We start from the raw sequence: 27,433 nt of genomic DNA on the forward strand, positions 1-27,433 counted from the left end.
TACATTGATACACTCAAGCGTTTATCCAATACTACAAACCAAATAATATTTGAAAGATCTGGGCACCAGATACACCTTAAACTGCAGAAATCACCTCTTAAAGTGGACCCAAACTAAAAATACAAGATTTCAGAAATAAAATCTATTTTCTAAGTTATAATAATAAATAGCAGCCTTTTTTCAGCTGCATGATGACAAATATAAAATATTTTACATTTATTGGAGGAACCCCTCCCTTCCTTTCAAATTGCCGGGATTTTTCCAGCAAACTGGTGGAGTAGATGGTGTCCAGCAATGGAGGAATTGCTAATGGCTGCCCCCAGTATAACCCTAGCTTTGAAAAGAGAAGCGTGAAAAGCATGCACTGAAATGATGAGGTTTGAAGGAGTGTTTATTTATCTTTGTATGTGTCAGAGTGGTGCAACTAAATATTTTTAATTAAAAAAATGTTTGGTTTGGGTCCGCTTTAAATGAATTCTCAGCAGGACAGGCATACAGTACAGTACAGTGTAGATAGCCTGAGAGCCGTTTTGCGGGCGATACCTGCTTCATCAGAGGCCACAAGTAAAGCTTACTTGTGATCAGTGACAAAGCAGGTATAGCTCACGAAACGGCTGTCAGGCTTTCTGCACTGTACTCATGGTGGGATTTCAGGGAAGACAACAAAGGCCATGGCCAAGGGCACCAGGAAGCAAGGGGCAGAGTTAAGGAGCCAGGTATAGGTCACAAAATGGCTGTCAGGCCATCTGCACTATACTCATGGCTGGATTTCAGGCACGGCCAAAAAGGCCATGGCCTAGGACACCAGGATTCTAGGGGCGGGCTGCAGGGGCTGGCACACTCATGCAGTCAAGCTGCCAAACGGAACTGCAGCAGTTGGGCAAGTGTCTGGGCCTTAGGGTATGAAGGGGCAGCAAACAAGGGAAGATTATTGTCTGTGACCTGAGATGTCACTCATCACCGTTGGCCACTCTGTTTTAACATCCTGTTAATAAACAGGAACTAAGTCCGAAGAATGTTTATTAGCAGAAAGCTTACTTTTTATTTACCGTTAAGTTAGCCAATAAATGGTACTATCCTGATTCTAAAATTTGTGCTCTCATTGTTCATAAGCATATTTAAATACATTGATTACTGGGATCAATAACAGTGTGTGTGGTAGTGGGTTTTCTGTTTGTCAGGGGGCGGCTGGCAAAAATGGCCTCTGGCAGTAAAAAGTACAAATCCGGCCTGGCCTGTACTGTATATATATATGTTCTACTAAGGATGCATAAAAGAGATGATTCCTGCAATTTAAAGTGGTCTGGTGACCGGATCTTTCTCTCGACTACTGGAGGCACAGCCACACACCTTGTACCCTCAAGCATGTAGCCAATTACAATCTAAGGCCGACCATTCTGTAGCTCTAACTCTGTCTCCAAAACCACTGGTTTAGAGCACACCTGGAGGATTCCATGTATCTGTCATTAATGAGTTTACAATGGCCTATTTAAAGTCTTTGTATAGCATCTGCATTGGGTCGAAACCGATCGGAAGCTGGCTCATAGCTTCACACCAGCAGCCAGAAACTGTGATATGACTCAAGGCACCACAAGTTTCAAATCAGGCCTATGAGAAGGCATGTCCTAATGCCCTTTCCTCACTGGTAGTTGATTGGAGAAGTGCTGTGCCTGTGCACAGGGGGTGTAACAATCGCCCCTGCAATGGATGCAGCTGCAGGGGGGCCGTGGTGTTGGGGAGAAGCTGCAGGGGGGCCTCGTAATGGGTGAATTATTTTTTTCCCTGTCTTGAGAGACTGACAACTAAGGGCATGGAGAGAAAAAGCTTTTTGCTCTCTGCACAATTGTTCTAGTGACTGTGTCTGCTCAGCCACTGATAAGGAATCATACAAATTTTTGTTGACAAAGATTTGTAGACAGTCCCTATTCAGTGTGCAGCAGGGTCTTGTGCACATTGCAGCTCTACAACCGCGGGTGCCGCAGACGTGGTGGGGAACACACAAGCACACGCGCAAACTTTCTGCTCCCAATTGTTGGCGGGAGGTGGTAACCCTGGGCCCCCCCGACACCCCAAGCAAATTCAGACAAGATTTGGGGGGGGGGGGGGGGGCAGAGGTGTCCGGCAGCAAGTAGAATATGTAATTCAGGCAGGACCAGCGGCAGTGGCGTAGCTAAGGAGCTATGGGCCCCGGTGCAAGTTTTACATGGGGCCCCCCCAAGCACTCTATGCATAAAAATTGATACAGCGCACCAAAACCTGCTAAGGACAACTACAGTGTCAGAGGTGCAAGGAGGGGATGGGAAACAGTTTGTTAATGAATACTACTATTTAAAGTATCTATAGAAGTGATTATTACCAACACAGGGCCAATAGAGAGCTAATATTGTGCTTGAGGGAGGGCCCCTCGGGGCCCCTCTGACCCAAGGGCCCGATGCGGTCACTACCTCTGCAACACCTATTGCTACGCCACTTGCCAGCCATACCATTAAGGCAAAGGGGGCAAATCCCCAAGCACTGCGTGCCCTCCACAGCAGTGCTTGGGGATTTGCCCCCTTTGCCTTAATGGTACTGCTGGTCCGGCCTGAATTACATATTTGATTCCCATGTAAAAGTGAAGATTATGAGTGAAACGCAACTGTCTTTGAAGAATTATGGAATGATACAAACACACTCTGATCAGCCACAGCATTGATACTGCCGACAGGTGGAGTGGAGTCAATAGCATTAATTATGCTCTGACAATTCAGGGTCAGAGCATCACCAAATGGTGGAGTAATCCTGTCATGCAGTAAAGTGGTCCAAGGAAGGGCAGCCAGTGAACTGGTGATGGGGTCATAGGCACCCTAGCCACACTGATGTGGAACAAAGGCAAGCCTGCCTAGTCTAAAACCACAGAAGAGCTACCGTATTGCAGGACAAAGTGCTGAAAAACTCAATCCTGTCCATGGCAGAAAAGTGTCAGAGCACGTCGTACATTGCAATTTCCTGCATATGTGGCTGAGTATGAGGCAGACCAGTCACAGGCTCCATGCTGGCCAGTGACCGTCGCTGAAAGCAACTTTAGTGGCAAGTGTGTCATAACTAGACCTCGGGGCATTGGAAGAAGAAGGTGGCCTGGTCTGATGAATGGTGTTTTCTTTAGCTTCTTAATTCCCCAGATCTCAATCTAATGCTGCATTTGTGGGGAATGCTGGTAAAACATGTCCAATCTATGACGGTCCCACCTGGCAACCTACAGGACTTACCTGCTGCTGACGTCTTGTTGTCAGATACCACAGAGCACCTTCAGAGGTCTTGTGAAGCCTTAAAGGGACACTTAAGCCAGAAATAAAAAAATCAGTTTTACTTTCCTGAGGCTTCTACCAGTCCCCTCCAGCCGTCCCGTGCCCTCGCAGTCGTTCACAGAGCCTCTGGTCCCCTGACGTCAGCCAGTTTAGTTTTTGCTGACAGGCCTGGCCACAAGTATTTTTGTTTGCGTTTCTGTCTGCAATAGCATCCTGCGCTTGTGCAGGATGCTATTGAGGACAGGAACATGAAGCAGGATACACGTGGCCAGGCCTGCGCAGGCACAGACAGCCCACCGACTCCCTGTCAGGGCCTGTCAGTGAAAACGAAACTAGCTGGCAGCGGTGGACCGGAGACTCCATGAGTAACTGCGAGGGCACAGGACAGCTGCAGGGGGCTGTAGAAGACCCAGGCAAGAAAAACTGATTTTTTTATTCCTGGCTTAAGTGTCCCTTTAAGCACGGATAGGTCAAAACTGCTTTGGCGGCACAAGTGAGACCTTCACAATATTAGGCAGGCAGTTTGATTTGGCTGATCAGTGGCATTTCATGTTGTTAAGGTGCATCTTTTCATGTCAATTGACAACTAGACATGAATGTAGAAAAAACTGAATGAACCTGAATTTTTTTTTTTTTTTGCAAGCCTGGAATCTTTTATTGCTTTGTGCTCATTGGAAGACGGAACCCTCAGCAATGTGACCCGACAAACGAGCATTCTCCGATCCATCATCCTACCCGCGGGAAAGCTTTGTGCGGAAGTTGTCTAGGATCTTAAAGTTCCGATCCTCTGTGATGGTTGTAATCACTGTGCTTTGCAAAACCTTGTTCACATAATCGCGCACACGTACCCATGTTATGGAATCGCGGAGGCGATTGCTTATCGTGCAAAAAAATTGCCGGTTGTGTTAAAAAGCATTTAAAAAAGTCGCAATGTGGGTATGTAGCTTAAAGCCTAATATCTTTCCAGCTTCTTATCTACAAAATGCATGTCCCTGCTCTCCCAGCCGCCTGGCCAGCGTTCGGGAACCCCGTTTACTGCTGACCAATGCTGGCATCGAGATGAATGGAAGCATCCTGCATGCAGTTACCTCCCCCCCCCCACATGCTTACATGTAAACAAGTTGGTTGTTCCCAATCAGTAGCCGATACCCCCTTTCCCACGAGAAATCTTTACCTTTTCTTGAATAGATCCTCAGGAGGGTCTGTATAGCTGATATGGTGGTGGTGAAACCCCTCCCACAGTGTGATGTCATGACCATGGTCCTGACAGTTTGCGGTCTGTGAACCTCGTTGCATTGTGGGAAATAATGGCTTTTTCCATTGTTCAAGAAAACAATACCTCCCTCTGTGGATAGAACTCTCAATAACGAACATTCCTCACAGATCACCTGGCAGGACTAAAGATGTCCACCACCCGTGATACATTTTAGAATGTAAATCAGGGAGAGGAAAGATTTTACAATGGCCAAACACTGACTAGATCATCTATAAATAAATATTGTAAAACATATGTAATTGTATTCATCATTGTATTTTCACTATAGTTCCTCTTTAACCAATACACTGTACAGAGCTGAACTAAAGGCTTTGTCTTTCTCTCAGCAACAGCAGAGTTTCACTTAAAAGACCACTCCAGCAAATAAAGTAAGCAGTTAAAAATCTGACAGAACTGACAGGTTTTGGGCTAGTCCATCTCCTCATGGGGGGTTCTTTGTTTTCATAAGCATTTCCTGAACAGCGGTTTAACTGCCAAAATAGTAAGCTACCAGCCGGCCTCCCTAATCACTTGCACACTATTGTGACAGTTAGACTTAGCAACCGCCATTCAGGAAATGCTTATGAAAACAAATAAACCATGAGAATTCACTGTGAGGGGATGGACTAGTTCAAAACCTGTAATTTCTGTCAGATTTGTAAGGAAGTTCTGAATACTTTTTTCGCTGGAGTAGTCCTTTAAGATTCTACAGTAAGTTGTTAATTCTATAAAAGCTACAATAGGACTACAAAAGGAATATTTTAGGATATCGGTGAGTTATGCTTCATGAACCATACATAGTATGGAATCTTTGCATTGCTGGCAGTTCAGGCAGGGCCGCCAGCAGCTGCTGTGCAGAATCCAAGGCTCGGCTGGCTGCTGAAGATTTCCTGCGAGTTTCAGAGATCAGCAGAGAGAGAACTTAGCTGCAAATTCCTTCATATGAACATTATCATTATTCCCAGATTAGGCTTTCTTCACTGGCTGATGTAAGAGAATTCCTAAGGCCATGAAACCTGCCCTGCCATGACTACACACCGCCTCCGGCCCTGCACACCTGACATCCCAGCGCAGGTGAGAGGTCAGCCAGGGATCGCTCAGACAGGTCCCCGCACAGGTCAGGCCAGCCAGGGATCGCTCAGACAGGTCCCCGCACAGGTCAGAGGTCAGGCCAGCCAGGGATCGCTCAGACAGGTCCCCGCGCAGGTCAGAGGTCAGGCCAGCCAGGGATCGCTCAGACAGGTCCTCGCACAGGTCAGAGGTCAGGCCAGCCAGGGATCGCTCAGACAGGTCCCCGCACAGGTCAGAGGTCAGGCCAGCCAGGGATCGCTCAGACAGGTCCCCGCACAGGTCAGAGGTCAGGCCAGCCAGGGATCGCTCAGACAGGTTCTCGCACAGGTCAGAGGTCAGGCCAGCCAGGGATCGCTCAGACAGGTCCCCGCGCAGGTCAGAGGTCAGGCCAGCCAGGGATCGCTCAGACAGGTCCCCGCACAGGTCAGAGGTCAGGCCAGCCAGGGATCGCTCAGACAGGTCCCCGTGCAGGTCAGAGGTCAGGCCAGCCAGGGATCGCTCAGACAGGTCCCCGCACAGGTCAGAGGTCAGGCCAGCCAGGGATCGCTCAGACAGGTCCCCGCGCAGGTCAGAGGTCAGGCCAGCCAGGGATCGCTTAGACAGGTCCTTGCACAGGTCAGAGGTCAGGCCAGCCAGGGATCGCTCAGACAGGTCCCCGCACAGGTCAGAGGTCAGGCCAGCCAGGGATCGCTCAGACAGGTCCCCGCACAGGTCAGAGGTCAGGCCAGCCAGGAATCGCTCAGACAGGTCCTCGCACAGGTCAGAGGTCAGGCCAGCCAGGGATCGCTCAGACAGGTCCCCGCGCAGGTCAGAGGTCAGGCCAGCCAGGGATCGCTCAGACAGGTCCCCGCACAGGTCAGAGGTCAGGCCAGCCAGGGATCGCTCAGACAGGTCCCCGTGCAGGTCAGAGGTCAGGCCAGCCAGGGATCGCTCAGACAGGTCCCCGCACAGGTCAGAGGTCAGGCCAGCCAGGGATCGCTCAGACAGGTCCCCGCGCAGGTCAGAGGTCAGGCCAGCCAGGGATCACTCAGACAGGTCCTCGCACAGGTCAGAGGTCAGGCCAGCCAGGGATCGCTCAGACAGGTCCCCGCGCAGGTCAGAGGTCAGGCCAGCCAGGGATCGCTCAGACAGGTCCTCGCACAGGTCAGAGGTCAGGCCAGCCAGGGATCGCTCAGACAGGTCCCCGCACAGGTCAGGCCAGCCAGGGATCGCTCAGACAGGTCCCCGCGCAGGTCAGAGGTCAGGCCAGCCAGGGATCGCTCAGACAGGTGGCTGGGTCACCTACTGGGTGAAGAATGACTTCCTGGGGTCAGGCGGTGAGCTCTTCTATCTCTTTCTATCCAGGTAACTTATCTCTTCACCCCCGGCAGCCACTGCCAAACCACGTCACACGATGGATGTTCAGCAGCTTTCCCAGGGAGAGTTCTGTGTACTAACAATACAGCTCTGTGATGTACAATAAATGTCAGGACCTCCATATTACAACGCCGAATAGCAGGAAACAAAACTCACATTGTTAAAAAAAAAAAGTTGATACAAAATAACTCCAGTCCTCACCGCCAGGAGAATGTTCAGATCTTTGGTCAGATCGCTTGTTTTCATTTTATGTTACTACACGTGATGCTGAGTGTAATTTGCCTTCTTAAAACAGAATAAAATAGAAGGTATTTGCAATAATTTAGCTTTAAAGTGAACCTGAACCAATTTAAATTATTTAAAATAAACACATGATGTACCTGCAAATACATATTACATATTTACCTCTCTGTCAGTTCCTCTCAGAAGCTCACTATTTTCTTCTTACAACAATTTCAAGATTTTGTCAGAACAGAAATATATGTCAGTTATATGTCAGTTGCTCTCAGTTATAACTGAAAGGACAAATGATGAGCAAGGTAATGTCCATGTTTCCCTATGGCTCAAGTGGGCGATATTACAGTTTAACAGTGTGCTGACCAGGAAGCTGTTATGGGTTAATGGCCATTATTAAAAAGGAGGACGGAGAATTCCATTGATCATAGTGGGCAAACAGGACGCAGGAGAGGAGAAAGAGATTGATGACTAAGAATGACATGTGAATGTTTATTTTGACTTTTCATTTTCAGTTCAGGTTTGCTTTAAGTGAGCAACTGTGGTGTCCCATGATGCATCACTCCTGAACAATCTCTTCATGCCTGTGAAGGCAGGCTTATATCCAGAACCTCTGGTGTATAGTAAGCCTATAGCTTATACATTTTATAGGGCCACATCAACCCAACATGCAGACAGCCTGTTTTGAACTTTCTGGTCCTCCTCAGTGCATGGCAGGGATATATATGGCTCTATGGGAAAGGGCTTAGACAAGTACTAAAAAATGCCCAGATAGCACAGCGCCACGGAATAGGTTGGCGCTTTTAAATAAATAAAAATAACTAGCCGACCCGCGTCGTAGCATACGCCGCATCTTCTATCTATCTAATAGACTACGTGCCTCAACCTTGAAGCAAGAAGAATAAAGGTGGGTACACACATCAGACAAAAGTCTTTGGGCTCGTTTCCACTATCGCGAATCCGCATGCGTCCAACACATGCGGATTCGCACACGTAATGCAAGTGAATGGACCTGTTTCCACTGTAGCGTTTGCGTGGTGCGTTTTTATGAGCGGTGAAAAAACGCACAAAAGAGCCAACGAATTCGCCTGCTAGTGGAATGCATGCGAATCGCCGCTAATGTATTTAATAGGGAAATCGCATGCGTTTTTTACGCGTTATTTTACGCGATTACGCATGCGATTCCACATAGGAACCAATGTAAATTAACACAGGCAGTGACATGGTTAAAAACGCACATAGCCTAACCTATGCGAAATCGCATGCGTAATCGCGTAAAATAACGCGTAAAAAACGCACCTGCATGCGATTTCTTCTGCGGTGGAATCCAGGCGATTCCGCACCGCTACAGTGGAAACGAGCCCTCTGGAAAATCAAAGATCACAGACCAATTTTACCCCCTTCCATGTAGTATGAGAGCCATACATACACCGTTTATTCTATGGAGCTGCACTCCCCATCAGACAGAAATCTTTGCAAGATGCTGCACACACAGATGCTGCACACATGCAACAGATCAGTATCTGCAAAATATCAGTACCAACAAAATACATTCATAGTCTATATCTGCAGATCTCATACACACCTTGTTTAACGGACAATCATCTGCAGATCAGATCAACCAGGATGGATTTTTGGATCTGCAGATGATTGTCTTATCTGCAGATGAATGTCCGTCAAACAAGGTGTGTATTATGCTGGGCATACATGGTACGTTTTCTACCGTGTAATCGAGCCGCTGGCTCGATTCCCGCTCGTCCCCGCGGGCGCCCGGATCGATTCCTGCTCGTCCCCGCGAGCACTTTCTTATTTTCCACTCGTTTCTTCTTTTGTCCTGCCCGCCGGTATCGAGCGCAGAATCGATCCGGCGGGGTATTGGACACGTCGGAAATTATCAATCGAGCCATCAGCGGCTCGATTACATGGTAGAAAACATACCGTGTATGCCCAGCATGAGATCTGCAGATATCATAGACTATGAATGCATTTTGCAGAAACTGATTTTTTGCAGGAACAGATCTTTTGCAGATACTGATCTGTTGCATGTGTACAGCATCTTTGTGTGCAGCATCTTGCAAAAAATTTTATCTGATGGGGAGTTCAGCTCAATAGAATAGACTGTGTAGGTATGGCTCTCATACTACATGGAAGGGGGTAACATTGGTCTGTGATCTTTCATTTTCCAAAGACTTTTATCTGATGTGTGTACCCACCTTTCGGCTTTCCATTAGAAAATGTATGCGTGCTCAAACACCAAGTTTAACCCTAGCAAGTCTGGCTTTCCAAATCTGGCCTAATTGGCTATTCATGAGGCAATGCTCATGGAAATATGCATTTGCTTTCGGCAGCCCAACTATGCAGGGTCAAAAAATCAATACTGCAAAGCGGTCGCCCCGCGGGAATAAGTTCATGCTACATTAGCACTATCCAGGAGCGCCACGGGGAGGATTCCCAATGCCCCCCTTTTTTCACAACCGGGGGGACCGCAGGGTCCCAGGCTCTCTCACTGCCTAGGAACCACAGCGGCACCCCGGAGGGGGAGGCTGGGTGGCGCAGCCGCCCCCCCCAAGTGTGGCCAGCGCCAGGGAGAGCCGTCCGCACCCACCTCCCAATATTAAAAACAGGCACTTACCTTAACGTCCATTGCGTTCTGCTACATGCGCATTCATTTTCTCATGGAAAGCATTTATTACAGTTTGTATCCTTTGGAGGCAGGTGGTGGATGGCTTGCTCCGGTGGTGTGAGCCCTGGAGTTAGTTGTCTGTGCTTGTCCTCCCCCCCCCCCCGGAGTGCTGTATGTGAGCCAGCCCTGAGCTCTAAAGCTCGGGGTGACCCATGCTTCACTCCTTTCTCATGTGGTGCCCCCAAGTTAATGCGCATGTAGCAGAACGCAATGGACGTTAAGGAAAGTGCCTGTTTCTAATATTGGGAGGTGGGTGCAGACGGCTCTCCCGGCGCTGGCCACGCTTGGGGGGGGGGGGGGGGGTGTCGCCTGCACCACTTAGCCTCCCCCTCCGGGGTGCCGCTGTGGTTCCCAGGCAGTGAGAGAGCCTGGGACCCGCAGTCCCCTCGGTTGTATAAAAAGGGGGGCATTGGGAATCCTCCCTGTGGTGCTCCTGGATAGTGCTAATGTAGCATGTAGCAGTTTCGCATCGAAAATCCCATTTTCGTTTTTGGCGAATTTTCACGAAAATCTTCAGAAATATTTGCGTTTTCGACCAGCATCGAAAATTCATTGTATGCGGATGCTTATGCCCTTATGCGGAAAAATGTCCACAATAATCCGCATGGAAATTCAGTCTATGCGGACGTTTATACGGAAAAATGTCCGCAATAATGCGCAAGAAACTTCTCTGAATGCGGACGCTAATGCCCTTATGCGGAAAATGTCAGCAATAATACGCAAGTAACGTGAAAATGACTGGCATTGGGCGAAAATTAACGCGAAAAAATTAGATGGAAAATTTGCCTGTCAAAACGAAATTAGGCGAAAATTCGGCAAAAAATTGTCGAAACAAATTTTTGCATTTTCGCTCATCACTGGCATGTAGCAGGGCGACCGCTTTGCGGTATTGGTTTTTTGACCCTGCATATTTTGGCACGCAATAGCAAATGTGCATGAGCATTGCCTCATGAATAGCCAATTAAGCCAGATTTGCAAAGCCAGACTTGCTAGGGTAGGCCTCTTTTCCATGGACAGTTGATAGGCAGTAAAATGCCTCTCAAACTCTTACAACTGCTCACTACTGCCCGGTAACAGCTTGCTGCTGCCCGGTAACAGCTTGCTGCTGCCCGGTAACAGCTTGCTGCTGCCCGGTAACAGCTTGCTGCTGCCCGGTAACAGCTTGCTGCTGCCCGGTAACAGCTTGCTGCTGCCCGGTAACTGCTTGCTGCTGCCCGGTAACTGCTTGCTGCTGCCCGGTAACTGCTTGCTGCTGCCCGGTAACTGCTTGCTGCTGCCCGGTAACTGCTTGCTGCTGCCTGGTAACTGCTTGCTGCTGCCTGGTAACTGCTTGCTGAGCACACAGCTCAACAGTCCGTGGAAAAGAGGCCTTAAACTTGGTGCTTGAGTACGCATAAATTTTCTCATGCAAAGTACTTCTTCTTCTTGCTCGAAGGTTGAGGCACTTAGTCTATTATATATATAGATAGCTCATAGTGACCCAGAACCTCTAGGAAAGTATAGGGGCTAAAAGAGACCAAAAAGCCCTCCTACTAAAAAGGCAAATTTCACTCAGCGTAGGAGGGCTTTTTGGCCTTCTACACTTTCCTAGTGGTTCTGGGTCACCCCGAGCTATCTGGGTATTCTGTAAGTCATGTGATGTGTGACAATAAGGGGATTTCAACCAGCTATTACCGTAAGTTATACCATGAACTGAATTCTGTACTTTATTCTTCTGACTGTCTGGCGATTCTGTGGCAGATTTTCTGAAATTAATCCTCAGAAGTATCTTAAGAAACCAGCTGAGTGGCTGCTGGAATGCTGATCTGACGGTTACAGCGCAGGCGCTACCTGGGGAGGGTCACAGCAAATATCTGTGACCGAGGAGGACACTCAGAGTGTGGGGGGGGAAGGGGGGGGTGGGACTCAGCTGGGTAAAAACAACACAATTACAGTCATCATTAGCGTCACAGCGAAGGTGGCCGAGGTCTCGCTGCTACTGCTCTCTGATGTCTGCGAGGAAAATAACTGAAGAATACACGCGTCATGGCAGCCAAGGAATCAGCTTACAGTGCTCAGCAGTCTCTGACGGGACACTATCTGCATGGAGTTTGTATGTTCTCCTCATCCTTGAGGGGGGGGGGGGGGAGGGGGACTTTCTCCTGTATGTCAAAAAACATACTGGTAGGTTAATTGGTTTCTATCAAAATTGCAGTTAAAGTATAGTTGGGTCATCAGAGTGTATCTACGGTAGAAATTAGATTGTGAGCTCCTCTGAGGGAAAAGTCACTGCTATGAAGTGCGAGATGTATTCCCTAATGCTTGGGGGCTCAACACAGGCTAGGAATACCCCAGGGGGGGGCTTTAGTAGTAACAAGGGATAATAGAATTTGTCATACTCAATCCATTATACTGTAGCAAGTTTTTTTATGAAAAAAATGAACAAACTTGAATAAGCTTAGTTGAAAGCATCAAGAAATATTTGGAAGTCACAGAGATACAATTGTGGAGTACGCCTAACAAATACATATGTGATAGTGCCGGTCTACTTGAGATAATGTTACCCACAGTATTTGGCCAGTGGAGTCATACAGGGGTACATGCTAAAATAACGCTACACAATACAGCCGTAAAGAGATATGAAAATGCCAGCACTATCTATATATATATATATATATATATATATATATTTGGATGACATTGTCGCTGAGTCATTACACGGTAAGTAATCTGCTCACTACTAGGGAAGAACAACAAGTCTCAGCAGTTACTGCCACATCCATTTAAGTGCTGAAGCAGACACAGTATGCACATTTCCAGAGCATTATTATTTAGTATTTATACAGCGCAGACATCTTCCACAGAGCTGTACAGACTATATCGTCTTGTCACTTAACTGTCCCTTAGAGGGGCTCACAAACTAGTCCCTACCATAGTCATATGTCTATGTATGTATTGTGTAGTGTATGTATCGGCCAATTTTCGGGGGGGGGGGGGAAGCCAATTAACTTATCTGTATGTTTTTGGGACGTGGGAGGAAACTGGAGAGAGAAGGGATAGAGAGAGAGAAACAGAGAGTGAGGGGAGAGGGAGAGAGAGAGAGAGAGAGAGAGAGAGAGATGGGGGGGGGGGGGGAGAGAGAGAGAGAGAGAGAGAGAGAGAGAGAAAGAAAGAGAGAGAGAAAGAGAGAAGCAGGGGGGGGGGGGGGTGGAGGATAGAGAGAGACGGAGAAAGAGAGGGAAAGAGAGAGAAAGAGAGAGAGAGAGAGAGGCAGGGGCGGACAGGTATGGAAAGTAACACTTGGTATGACGGCAGCGATATATATACACTAGCACTCTGTACAGAGCTCGGCACATCCTAATCTACAAACATGATTGTACAATCGTCAGACTACAGTATACAAAAGGCAGAAGGCAACAACACACAGTGCAGTGTCCTCAGTACGGAATGCAAAGTTCACAACTACATCTGCATTACTAAGGAGCTGTAATACTGCAGTGTAGCAGCAGATATGTACAAATAACCAAGCCACGTACAGTATGTACACAGGAAGAATATTATAGCCATGACATAAGTATATGTCTTATGTTATTACAGAAAGAAAGAAAGAAAGAAAGAAAGAAAGAAAGAAAGAAAGAAAGAAAGAAAGGAAGAGTACGTTTCCCTATATTTCCTAACTTTTTCCTAATGAGACACTATTTTCGATATCAAGTTTTTACTTATAATCCACATCATTCCTTTGACCCTAACCAATCTTCCTGCCTAACGGTGCATACACACATGCAATTTTGATTGACCGATCACTGACCAATTTTACCACCTCCATGTAGTAAGAGGGCCAACAAATTTTGAATTAGAATTATGTAGGTAATTTTGAACAGATTATGTAGGTAAGCTCCCACTACTACAAGTGGTAAAATTGGCCAATCAAAATTGAAGGTGTGTACCGGACTTAACTTTAGCCTCTCCTTCTTCCGGAAAACCTTCCTGATGCCAAACTTTAACTTCCCACTTAATGAAGACCCTTTTCTCAACCGTATATAACCCTATTTGCTAAATAAAGCTCACCTCCTCCACCCTATACTGCCACCTCCTCTTTGGATGCCTGGGGGTGACCATTAATGTAACAATCTTAATTGTACAATCGTTGCCCAAAACTCAGCAGCCCCCATTCCTTCAGCACCAAATCCACCTGCTCCAACCACAGGAGACAGACAGACGGATAATTATTATTTATTTTATTTTAAGTTTTTAAATAGCGCCAACATATTATGCAGCGCTGTACAGAGTATATTGTCTTGTCACTAACTGTCATATGTCTATGTAATGTATTATGTAGTGTATGTATCGTAGTTTAGGGCCAATTTAGGGGGAAGCCAATTAACTTATCTGAATAATTTTGGGATGTGGGAGGAAACCGTAGTGCCCGGAGGAAACCCACACAGACACGGGGAGAACATACAAACTCCTTGCAGATGTTGAGCTGGCTGGGATTCGAATCGGGGACCCAGTGCTGTAAGGCAAGCATGCTAACCACTACGCCACTATGCTGCCCATAAGCAGCAGACAGCAGGTAAGCAGACAGATGTGCCAGAAAGGATTCGCTAGTCTCTTAATACAGTATATAAAAGACACTAACTGATCACAGAGATTAAACCATAAATATTAGCATGAGAAGGTTGTCAAAGAGCACGCTGTGCCTGACACCTGCTGAGCGTTACATGTCACCTAACACTAGCACGCTGTCACCCATCCTGCCCCCGTCACAGCGCAACCCAAACTGCTAGCCACTCAGTGACCTCTCCCCAGGAGCTGACAGTCTTATGGTGGGTACACACCATGCAGTTTTCACTTCACATCAAACTCAAGCGAGTGTTCAGAACGATATTCGGTATAGAAGAAAGCCAGCATACACACGTGATTTTTTTTCAATATCCGATGAGATTTCTGATCATATTTCCAAAACCATAGCAATCGAAAGTGAATTAAAAAGGACATACACACGGAACGATATCCAGTATTTCAAAAGATATTTTTCAGCATGTCCAATCTGCTTTTGATCAAGAAAGATGTCAATTTTGAGTTGGGATCGGTTGCTGGCAGTCAGTAAGCTGTATTTTTTTTTTGTGTGTCTGATCCGATTATTTCCTCGATCGGAAATAGCATCTGAAGTAAAAATTGCATGGTGTGTACTAAGCTTTACTTGTGACAATTTCTCATAAGATTCAATGGAAAAGACACCTTCACATTATATGAACATTTAAGACAAAATGAAGATGGTAGCATATATATATACTGTATTCATTTTATGGGGACCACTAATGATCCAATCTTTTTCATCCAATCTTACCATTTCCTACAGGTCCATTCTGATTTCCGATCGTTTTTTCCGATCAATTCTATACAAAATCAATCAGAAAAATGATCGGAAATCAGATCGGACTAGTCGGAAATTATTGATTCAACGTGTGTACCATGCATAAGGGACTGCCTTAATTATCCATTCAATATATTTACTCAATTGAGTCCTATTATCCATAGATTTGGTAATATTGGATGAAAAAGATTGGATCATTAGTGGCCACCTTTAGGCAACTCAAATGAGCGACAGTTTACTCCTTTTCATAATGTACGGAATGCTGCTAAGAACTGGCTACACACCTTGCAATCTTATCTGACAATTTGCCTGCAATCTTGACAAAAAGACAGTTTGGTGGCGGTCAATACTCACTTAAGTCCTCATATCACATAGCTGTGGTAAGATTAAGACAGCAATGTAAATTCAAATTGTCACAAACAATTAGCATTCGTTTTTTAGCTGATCTCTGAAATTAATAACATCGCTCAGACACAACCATCTGCACAGATTGATCCTGCCCAGAAATTCTAGCCAGTATTCCCCATTTCTGTTCCTTGTGATTGTCATTCTGCTGTCAATCTTTTCCCAGCTATAGTGCATGATAGCCAGGCAGCTCAGCACTGAGCACTACTCACCTGTAGCTGTTGGTCCAGGGAAGTTATGGAAAGAGGCCTGGGGTAACTACTATCCAGACAATCCACCCCCTTGTCTGCCCTCCAGGGTCCGGCTGTGTGTAAGAGGTGAGCGCAGCCTGACTGTGTGTGAGGGAGAAAGCGAGACTCCCCTCCCAGCCTGAGAGAGAGACAGAGAGAGGGAGGAGAGGGGGCGGCTGCAGGAGGAGAATGGGGTATTGTCATCCAACAAGTGTGCTGCTACTGTTCTACATCTGTCACTTCTCCATCCCCACACCCAGGTGCCCCCTGCCAGCCCTCACTGGTGGACAACCCCAAAGCAGGACCTGCTCTGATCCACCCTTCCAGAATAAAGGCAGGCTGTGGACAGCTGTGCATGGCACATGGCTCCACATGCCAATTCCCCACATGCCCCCAATTCTGAGAGACAACACCCTCCAAACTGCTACAAAGCCCATCTCTGTGTGTGTACTGGAGTATCAGCTATCAGTGACCATTCTCTACTGCATACCAGTATTATTATTATCTATTTTTATAGCATTGATCTTCGAAGCCTGGTACACACAATGCAATTTCCCGTCAGATAGAAAGGTTGAATAGATCATTTCCAACAGGTCCGATCTGATTTCTGATCAGTTCTATACAAAATCGATCAGAAAAAAGATTGGAAATCAGATTGGGCCTGTCAGAAATGATCTATTTGTCCCGTCTATCTGACGGGAAATTGCATCGTGTGTAACACAGTGCTTTACACAGTACATTAAACAGTTCAGGTCACTAAAGCCCCCATCTGTTGGATCTTCGAGGGATATCGGTCACCCCAGGGTTGGTGTACCGATCTCTACCGGGCGACAGGGCATTGCTAATGCTGTACAGACACGTCATTTGCTCCTATGAGGTGGGGGGGGGGGGGGGGGGACGGGACAGCATGTGACAGAGCAACAAGGAACAATGCAATTGTGGGGTGCTCGGGCGAAGTGGATTGCTCAGGATCAGGCATGCCGGATCTTTCGTAAACGTCGTGTGGCTGCTGTACAGTACACACACTAGTCTGACTACCGATTCTTGGTCATTGCTGTTCTTGTCAGTCATGGCCAAGTTCAGACAGTGTGTGTACTGTACATAGCTTAACTCTGTCTCAGAGAAGCTAGCAATCTAATCCCTTCCACAATCTGAGGCTAGCTTTCAGGAACATTAATCATCTTTTCAGTATGTTTTTAGGTTGTGGGGGAAAACCAGAGTTCCCAGAGGGATCCTGGGAAAAAAACATACATCCTCCATGCAGATAGTGTCATGACCAAGGTGTAAACCTGAGATCCCAGATCTGCTAGTCACTATGCCACCATGCCGAACATTTCCTGCACCTCAATATCTGTCCATCTATATATCAGTGTCCTGTTCTCCAATATCTAGGTAAGGCCCCCAGCACCACATTACTGACATGCTTTCTCTGCACCTTAATATCTAGCTGCTCATAAAATGATTATTCTTGTGTTTTGTACTGACAAAGTACAGAATCATGTCACTAACTGTCCCTCAGAGGAGCTCACAATCTAATCCAGGGGTCTCAAACTCACGGCCCGCGGGCCATTTGCGGCCCTCGATACAATATTTTGTGGCCCTCGCCGGCAAAAGCTTCCTTATAGTTCGCTTCAGTGCTCCCAAGTAATCCGCCGCATCCCTGCCGCTAAACGAGGGCTGCAGAGCCCCCAAATCGCCCGGGGGGCAATCCGCCGGCATTTCCTGGAAGGGGCAGAGCTTTCAACTGCAGCTCTGCCCCTCCTGACGTCAATCGCCGCACGGATCGCCGCCTCTCCCCGCCCCTCTCTGTGAAGGAAGAGTGAGGGGGGAGGGCAGAGGCGGCGATGCACCGCGATTGTGAAATTCCTTATGCGGCCCAGCCTAATCCTGACTTTGCCTCCTGCGGCCCCCCAGGTAAATTGAGTTTGAGACCCCTGATCTAATCCCTACTGTTGTCATAGAGACATATGGAGGTGCTATATTTATTTGGTTTTAAGCACTTGAGGACCAGAGGTTTATACATCCCCCTCACCCCCCCCCCCCCCCTCCCCCCGTAGTGACAAGACCATTTTTACAATTCCGCACTTCACAACTTTAGTGGTTCATTGCTCAGTCATACAACTTAGCACCCAAATGAATTTTACCTCCTTTTCTTCTCTTTTGGAGGTATCTGATTGCTGCTGCCATTTTTATTAAAAAAAAAAAATATTAAAAAAATAGTTGCCTATTTTATCCCCCCCCCCTTCCCTCCCTAAATTGACCCTAAACTACACATCATGTCAGGGATTAGATTGTGAGCACATCAGAGGGACCGTTAAGTGACAAGCCTATTCTCTGTACAGCGCTGCGTTAGATGTCAGCGCTATATACATACATTTTCTTATGTAAATAATGATCGCAGCATGCCAGCGCTGATCAGCCGCTGGCAGGCTGCTCGCTGTGCTCCGCAGTGTATAGTGACGGGAGCTCGCGCTCGTGTGAGCTCCTGTCTAGTCTCGCTCCTTGCAAAATCACGCCATATGGAGCGAAGGAAGAACGAGAGAGCCACCCTGCACCCACCTTCCTGCCTTAGGCGGTCGCAGAGTGGTTAAACAATACTAGTTGCCAGGCAGCTCTACTGATCTTTCTGGTTAGTAGTGTCTGAATCGGATCCATCTGAAAATGGCGCCTGAGAATAATGGCGCACAGTGTTGCCACAAATCCGTTTGTCGCTTATTGCTATTTAACGTTAAAGCCTTATCGTTATCTAGCGTTAAAGCCTTATCGTTATTTAGCGTTAACACACAGAACCCTCTCTGTACCTATCCCTAACCCCTAAACCCCCCTGGTGGTGCCTAACCCTAACCACCCCCCTGGTGGTGCCTAACCCTAAGACCCCACTAGTGGTGCCTAACCCTAAGACCCCCTGGTGGTGCCTAACCCTAACCACCCCCCTGGAGGTGCCTAACCCTAACCACCCCCCTGGAGGTGCCTAACCCTAACCACCCCCCTTGGTGGTGCCTAACCCTAAATCCCCCCTGGTGGTGCCTAACCCGAACCTTGACAGTGTTACATGAAATCCATTCACCGTTTTGCAGTTAAATAACTTCTGCAGTTTGGCTTATGTAGGTTAGCTATTGATAAATAACGTTACTGTGCGCAATAAAGTCTGTTTGGCATATGAATGGCGCTATTGATAAATAACGTTACTGTATGCCGTTTTTCTTCTTTCCCTGTGCGCCATTATTATGCAGTACTAACGATAAATAGCGATAAGCGTATCTATTTAACCTTCCTGGCGTATCTCAGCCCCTGATGGAGCGATTTGCTCCATTTAAAATGCTGTACGCGCAGCTAGCACTTTGCTAGCCGCGCGTACAGCTTGATCGCCGCCGCTCTGCGGCGATCGCCTGTACGCAGCGGCGCAAGAGGGGCCTCCCCCCCGCCAGAGCCCTGCGCTGCCCGGACCAATGAGTTCCGGGCAGCGCTATGGGCTGGATCGGAGGTGTCTGACGTCAGGACGTCGGCTGACGTCCATGACGTCATTCCGATCGTCGCCATGGCGACAGGAGAAGCCAAACAGGGGAGCGCGTTATATACGCGTTCCCCTGTTTGCTATTGATGCCGGCGACGATCGCACTAGAGGGACACATGCGCCCTCTAGTGGTGTTTCATGTAGCTACCACTCTGGTAGCTTTACATGAAACACAAAAAAAAAAATTAAAAAAAAAAGGATTTTTGCCATTTTGGCAAAAAAAATTAACCGCCAGGAGGGTTAATATGGCGCCATTTTTATGCATAGGCACTGTGTGCCATTATTCACTGATCCGGTCTGAATCACCCACCTGCAACAAGCATGGAGCTAGTTCTGTCAGAAACATCTGATCTGCATGCTTGTTCAGGGTCTATGGCTAAAAGTATTAAAGGCAGAGGATCGGCAGGAAACCAGGCAACTGGTATTGTATTAAAGGAAAGAAATATGACAGCTTCCATAACACTGTCGCTTCAGGTTCCCTTTTTCTTTAAGTCCAATTCTAGTCGGAACCATTACCATATCAGTATAGTTTATGGGATATGGGAGGAAACTTGAGTACCTGAACAAAACACAACATACAAACCTCATATATGCTAATAGTGTGGAAACCTACAACTAGCACCCTATTTATTATTATTATTTAGTATTTATATAGCGCCGACATATTACGCAGCACTGTACAGTGTATATATATATATATATATATATATATATATCTTGTCACTAACTGTCCCTCAAAGGAGCTCACAATCTAATCCCTACCATTGCCATATGTCTATATTATGTAGTATAAGTTCTGTAGTCTAGGGCCATTTTTTTGGGGGGGAGCCAATTAACTTATCCGTATGTTTTTGGAATGTTTTTGGATGTTTATTACATGTTTATTACATGTAACGTGACCTCTGTATACCAATGTCCACATTGCATTTAACCTCTCACCCATTTCCAGCACGCTGGTATCCATAGTGCCCAATTGTCCGTCTTTTGGAGGGACAGTCCCTCTTTTGGAGCCAATTTCCCTGTCCCTCTTTCTCCCTCATGTGTCCCTCTTTCAGGTCTGTGTAAATATCTGTATTTTTTTTACTGAAAAATGTGTTTGACTGTAAACTTTATTTTAAAACTTTAAATGTATGTATTTCTTATTTCCAAATTTTAACATGAAGGAAAATGAGCCAGGATAGAAAGGACCAGTGTGGTTTGAATTATAAAACAGCACATTTTTCGTATGAAATATTTATAGTGTGCGTGACTAGGGATGCACCGAGGGGCATGATCAGGGGTGTGGCAGGGGCGTGGCTTAAGTCTCCCTCTTTCTTATCTCAAAAAAGTTGTGAGGTATGTGGCATCTACTTACCTCAGATGGTGCCCCTGATGGCAGGCCCAGGAAATCAGGAGTTTTGCCATACCAGATGTCCCATTTTCAACCCACTGCTAACAGGTCCACTCCATGATGCCCCTCCAAAACATTGTTATTAAGGAAGTGCGGTAGCCCTTGACTGGTCCAGATGGAGAGCTTTCAGAGTGGCACAGCGGCACAACAGAGGGGACTGGGAGGACACCAAGGGACATTAAAGTGGATCCGAGATAAACTTTTACTCCTTGCATAATTGTGTTCCTTTCATATATTTTAAAGGGAATTCCTCAAGCCAAATACTTTTTTGTTTTGTTTTAATACTCTAATTCCCTATAAAGTAAACAAGCCTCACCCACAGCTCCTTTTGTGCCTTGGCACTGTAGCAAGGGCTTATGGGAGCTCAGTCTGGGCAGGAGGAGGAAGTTACTAGCCATTGATTTCAGAGGGAGAGGGGAGGAGGAGAGGGGACTGAATTTACACACAGGCAAGCTGATAGCATCTCCAGCCCTCAGCCTGTGACAATGTGACAAACAGAACATGGCCACTCTCATTGTATCACATGAATAAATAATCATAAACTTTTGAAGCTGTTTGCAGCTAGACATGCTGTGTAAACTATTTAAACTTTAAATAAGATATATAGACAAGTTACTTGTTATAGTTAGTTTTTCATCTCGGATCCGCTACGGGGTACTGGAAGAGGCCCAGGAAAGTGTAATAGAATAGACTCACCCCCCACCCCCACCCCCGTCTCAGGTATACTTTAATATAATAATGTAGACAAGTGTTCTGACTGCACTCTTCACTTCATTGGCTTCATGTTTATCCAAGTGCGTAGCTTAAGCCTCAAACACACACCTGACGAAACTCGGCAGAGGTGGCTGTTTGGGGCAATCTCATTCAAGAATCTAGCATGTGTACAGCTGCCTAGATACTTCATGTAAAGATCTGTTACGCCGATGTGTGACAGTTATCGTATGTATGCCCCTTTAGATTGGTATGACAGTCAGGCAACTGGCTTTTTCACAGAGATCTTACCACTAAAGTCCCTGAGAGAGAGAAAAAATATATAGTATAGTCTCTCTGTTTGAGTAGTGTCATGGGGGACGGGTATTGCAGTGTTAAATCACCTAACAGCTGAATCTTGTATTATATCTCATCTCTAATATTTGTTTAGTCTTAGCTGAGATGTTTAATTCACATAGAGCATCACTATAGAATATTTTATCTGTACGTTGCACACAGCACATTCCGTACCATCCATTATCTGTACGGAGCCAAGCTGGAGAATGTCTGACTCTACAGAATTGTACCATCTCAGCCGACAAGAGCCCGTCCACCTCCTCCACAATACACACAATGACAGCAGAGTGTGCAGCCACTAAGTCCCCTTCTATGGCCAAGCTTGTCGCACATTGTATCCCACTGTCTGGTGCACCACACATTCCTGTCTGTCACAAGCAAGGGCCTCATTCAACCTGTCACAAAGAGGAAAGATGGGTGGAGAGTGGGGCATAAGTGACAAGTGACAAGAGCTGCAGTAGATTGCAGAGTGACACAAGAGGGACAATCACAACGGGGGAAACCAGCACAGAGAATTTGAAGCAAGAAAGTGAAAGACATGGGGCTGGCACTGATGCCTGGCAGGAAGGGCAGGGAGAAGAGAAGAAAATGGGGCTAGGGTAGATTTGGTCTGGCATTTTAAAGGGAACCCGAGGTAAGAGGGATATGGAGGCTTCCATGTGTAGGTCTTTTAAACCATACATGTCAAACTCTGGCCCGCGGGCCAAATTTGGCCCTCAGACCCATTAAATGTGGGCCTCAAGTGGTTTCCCCACTTTGCGTTATGTTTGGCCCCCTGTAGACCACCAGGGAAGCTATATTGGAGGTGAAGCCCTAGAACACCAGGAAAGCCATATCAGGAGGTAGGGGGAAATCACTAAAACTGTATAGGGGAGGGAGGACTACTAGACACCAGAGAACTTTATAAGGGAGGAAGGTGGTCAGTAGACATTGAGGTTGGCACGCGACTAGGTCCCAGTGTACAATTTTGGACCACTTTGTATTTGAGTTTGACACCCCTGTTTTAAACAATACCAGTTGCCTGGCAGTCCTCCTGATCCTCTGCCTCTAATACGTCTAGCCATAGACCCTGAATAAGCATGCAGCAGATCAGGTACTCTGATTCCGCTGACTGGATTTACTGGATTAGCCATATGCTTGTTCTAGGGTTTTGGCCCAGACACTACTTATGCCAGAAGGGCTACCAGGCAACTGGCATTGTTTCCAAGGAAATAAGTATGACAGCCTCCGTATCCCTCTCACTGTAGATTCCCTTTAATGATTCATTCAGTTTTAAGTTCTACAAAATGCTCATCAGGTGGAGGTTGGGATGTTTTTTTTTCATACGACGTGATCGTGTTCGCATCTGAAGGCTTATTAGGAACAAGTTTGTAGGGGGCTCAGCAAAGTCTTTCAGACACCAATCATTATGGATCTAAAGCTGCTCCTGCTGGGTATTGTAGGTGAGACTATTGCTGCTAGGAGGAGAGTGATACTTTGCAATATTTTATGCGCAGAAGCTCATCATATTAAACTGGATCCAGGTGCAGCCCCCACTACTCCAGGGTGGGTTACATTAGTTAATGCTTTGCTTCAGTTATATAAACTCACATATCTCTAAAGGAACAAAGGAATTTGACAGGTTGCGGACCCCTTGGTTGGCATACCTCAAGGCCCCTTTCACACTAGGAAGTTTTCATTGCGTTGTGTTAAGGCTCATACACACGGGTTACAACTGTCGCCGCAACCACGTGGCACGCGCGTGTTGCAGCGGCAGGTCCCACATGTGTATAACGCGCATGCCACGAACCATCGCTAGTCAGAGCTGTGGCCAATCGCCGGCAACAGCTGTCGCCGCAACTGTCGCTAGTCCGCCGCGTGTATGCGGACTAGCGACAGCAACCCACTCACCATGGACGGAGCTTCCGGCGGGGGGGGGGGGGAACCTTCGGCGACAGCTTCCGCCGCATCTCTGTCCCTCTGTGCGCCGTGTGTACGGCTGCTGCACAAAGGGACCTGGCGACGAGCTGTCGCGCACACGTCCCCGGTGTGCTAGCGACAGGCTACAGCGGTACCCCGTGTGTACCCACCGTTACCCTTTTGTACCGCAGGGTAACACTGAAGCAATGAACGTTTATGGGACCTTTTATGTCTGTTGCAGTGCGATGCACCGGAAGCTGCACGACTGACGCCAAAGCATCAGCACATTATGGGTCAACATCGGCGGCGACGTGCGTTGACCGGACGTCATGTAAGTCAATGGTGCCACAGATATTTTAAACCCTTTTGCACTGCGGTGCGCAGAAGCATATATTTTCAAGACACTTCCTTGCAATTCGTATTTCAGCCACAGAAAGTGAATGCTAGAGAACCTCACTTATAGGGCTTGATTCACTAAACCATGATAACTCATATGACGGCCGCGCTAGCAAAACGTGGAAACGCTAGCGCAGCCGTGATATTAGTTATGGCGGTTTAGTGAATCAAGACCATAGGTTGGTTTGCTGCCAGAAATGACAATACATTACAGTACACCAACCTGGGTGTATACAAGGCTTCTTTTTAGTGTTGTGATCATCCGATCACAATTGTGAAACAACTAAAGCGAGAGGGATATGGAGGCTGCCATATTTATTTCCTTTTAACCAATACCAGTTGCCTGGCTGACCTGTTGATCCTCCACCTCTAATACTTATAGCCACAGACCCTGAACAAGCATGCAGCAGATCAGGCGTTTCTGACATTATTATCAGATCTGACAATATTAGCTTCACGGTTGTTTCTGGTGTTATTCAGACACTACTGCAGCTGAATAGACCAGCAGGGCTGCCAGGCAACTGGTATTGCTTAAAAGGAAATAAATATGGCAGTCTCTTTATGCTTCTCACTTCAGTTGTAAAGGTCAAGAAAGATCAAGGGATCGACTGTGAATCTAGTTGAGTAAGTATTGACCTTGCTGAATAACTGATTGACCCCTACGCCCCTACGTGTGCACATTTGGTTCTGGTGACTGGGACAGATGGCATGGGAGAGGGAGGGTGGGGGATGGTTTTGTATATGTTGCTATGAAAATACAACAAACAGAATTTGTTAAAAAAACAAAAAATTCTACAAAATGCTAAGGAGGTGCATTCAGTGTTTTCAAAGCCTTCAACAGTCACCATCTAGACACTAAGGGCCCTTTTCCACTAGCAATCGCAATCACAAATCACAAACGCCAGCGATTGCGATTGTGATTTTCATTTGCATTGCATTATCATTGTAAAAATCGCTCCAGCAAGCGATTGCGATTTGCGATTAGCGATTTCCAAATCGAATCACTGTAGTGGAAAATACTTCTCGTGATTTCTATGATAAAGTAACAACCCTAGCGATTTAAAAATCACTAGCGATTTGCGATTTTGCGATTCAGCAATCACAATCGCTCTAGTGGAAAAGGGCCCTTAAAGGGGTTTTCAGACTGGAATATAACTGCAACCATTGACGTTTGCAAGGAATGCTACATCACTAGATAAGCCCCTGGTCACTCTGCATACCTTGTCACGCAGCTATCGGCCATTATTGTGATTGGTGGGCAGGGAGGCCTTATGTAGTGGCTGGACTTAAAAAGCACAAATATTTCTCTAGGGCTCTGTAGGCGACCCTTAGAACCTGTTTTGTCTGTGCAGGTGACCTGTAGACACAGAGAGACTGGCTGCTGCCCCTACCTCCCACTACCTTATGGGAGGGATGACGGTATAGCGGGCGGAGTTTGGACAGCTGGCTCACCAATAAAACTGCACAGCCATCTCAATGGGAAATTGGAGATATGTAAAGTTCATGGAACATTATTGAAAAAAAAAAGATAGGATACCAAGAGCCAGTTCAGTGCAGTATGTAGTCAAACTCGACTAAAATATACTGTATAAGGAATACAAGGCACTCAGCAAGCCCAGGTTGTAATGGGTAACAGTGTACTTTGCAAATGAGGATTTTGAACCTCAACCTCACTGGTCACACTAAGTTATGAATCATAAAATATGTAAAGGACAACTGTCTGTAACCTCCTTAAACAAAAAAAGTTAGATGCTCACCTAAGAGAAGGGAAGGCTCTGGATCTTTTAGAGCAGGGGTGTCAATCTCAAATAGAAAATGGTCAGAAACTGAGCTCTGATACCAAGTCGTAGGCCAACCTCAAAGTCTAGTGGCCACCTCTCTACCTTATAAAGTTCCCTGGTGTCGAAATCCTTCTCCCTCTCCTATACAGTTCCCTGAGGTTTAGTGGTCCTCCCTCCCTCAGCTATACAATTCCCTGATGTTTAGTGGCCCCCTCCTTCCCCTATACAGTCCCCTGGTATCTAGTGCTGTCCCCCTCCCCATATGCTTTCCCTGGTTATCTAGGGCTTACTCTCCAGTATAGTTTATCTGGTGATCTAGAGTGGGCCAAACATAAAGCAAAGTGGGGAAACCACCTGAGGGCCAAATCTGATGGCTCAGAGAGACAGATTTGGCCCACGGGCCGGAGTTTGAAATGTATGTTTTAGAGCCTTACCATTTCTCTCTGCGTCCCCTTGTTCCACCGCCGGGCCATCATTCAATTCTCCCGCCGACTACATCTTTGGGTCTCCCAGTACTTCCGAAGACGAGTGGCTCCATACTGCACATGTGCAAGTCTGCACTCACACGTGCGCAGTACAGAGCCGCTCGCCTTTGGAAGCACTCAGAAACCCAAGTACTTCTGTGGCCTTCTGAGGAGACCCGAAGGCCTTTTCAACATGTCGGAGGTTAGAAATTGGGAAATGGCAGTACCACGGGAAGACACAGAGAGGAACAGGAAGGCACTTAGGTGAGTATCTAACTTTTTTGTTTTGGGTGGTTACGGTTATCCTTTTACTCCCAGTGAAGGTGTAATACTGGCAGTAAAGAACCAACTCTATAAAAGAACTAAAAACAGTTTCAAAGGGAAAGTAGGTATTGGCTTATCTTCCAAATGTTGGAAGTATCAATAGGATAATTGCCTAAACTGCAGTATGGTAAACAACCACAAGATGTCACTGTCTGTAAAGTGTGATGATGATCTCTATGGAATTGTCATTTCCTGTATTCACTCTGTTTCTCTCTAAAGTTCTAACTTGTTATACTGTGTGCCTATCTCCTACAGACCACTCCGCTCCATCCCCAAATGAGGACTCCAATAACAAATTACAAAAACTTTATTTATGCAGTGGCAACGCGTTTTGTGGGATGAGGCTCAATCTTCAGGTCATAAACCACCCTGAGTGACTCTGGTAATGGTGTGAACACTATTATCAGCTGAAGAAGCTATAAGACAGGGCTCACATTGTCCCTGTGATATTGGGGGATAAACGTTAAAAATCCTTTAATAATAATAAAAAAAAATTTGCTTGAGTAACCAACTATGGGCTTGATTTACTAAACGGTGCTAACTTTCTTAGCACGTCTAAAGTCTTTAGGCGTGCTAACCAGGGTGCTAAGTAGGTTAGCACCGGTTTTCTCAATCAGATCGCGCGCTAAGTACCGCGCGCAAAGTTTTGCGCGCGCAAAGTCCTATGCGCGCGCTAAGTCCCATAGGCTTTAGTGGGCACTTCGCACGGAGCGCCCTGCGCTCTGTGCAGTGCGCAAGCAAAAC

General features: G+C 46.6%; 1 protein-coding gene across 3 annotated transcripts in view; it reads right to left on the bottom strand.

Annotated features, from left to right (window-relative positions):
• SEMA3B (semaphorin 3B) overlaps positions 1-27,433 on the bottom strand; it is a 175,267-nt gene that overhangs the window by 59,896 nt on the left and 87,938 nt on the right. Inside the window, exon 1 of one of the 3 annotated variants that reach the window (XM_068252938.1) lies at positions 15,857-16,001. The exons of the other annotated variants lie outside the window; for them this stretch is intronic. The gene's annotated coding sequence lies outside the window, so the exon portion shown is untranslated. Of the gene's footprint in view, positions 1-15,856; positions 16,002-27,433 lie in introns of those variants that run through there. 3 annotated transcript variants of the gene reach the window in all.

This window comes from Hyperolius riggenbachi, chromosome 9, assembly GCF_040937935.1.
Source record: "Hyperolius riggenbachi isolate aHypRig1 chromosome 9, aHypRig1.pri, whole genome shotgun sequence".
Lineage (NCBI taxonomy): Eukaryota > Metazoa > Chordata > Amphibia > Anura > Hyperoliidae > Hyperolius > Hyperolius riggenbachi.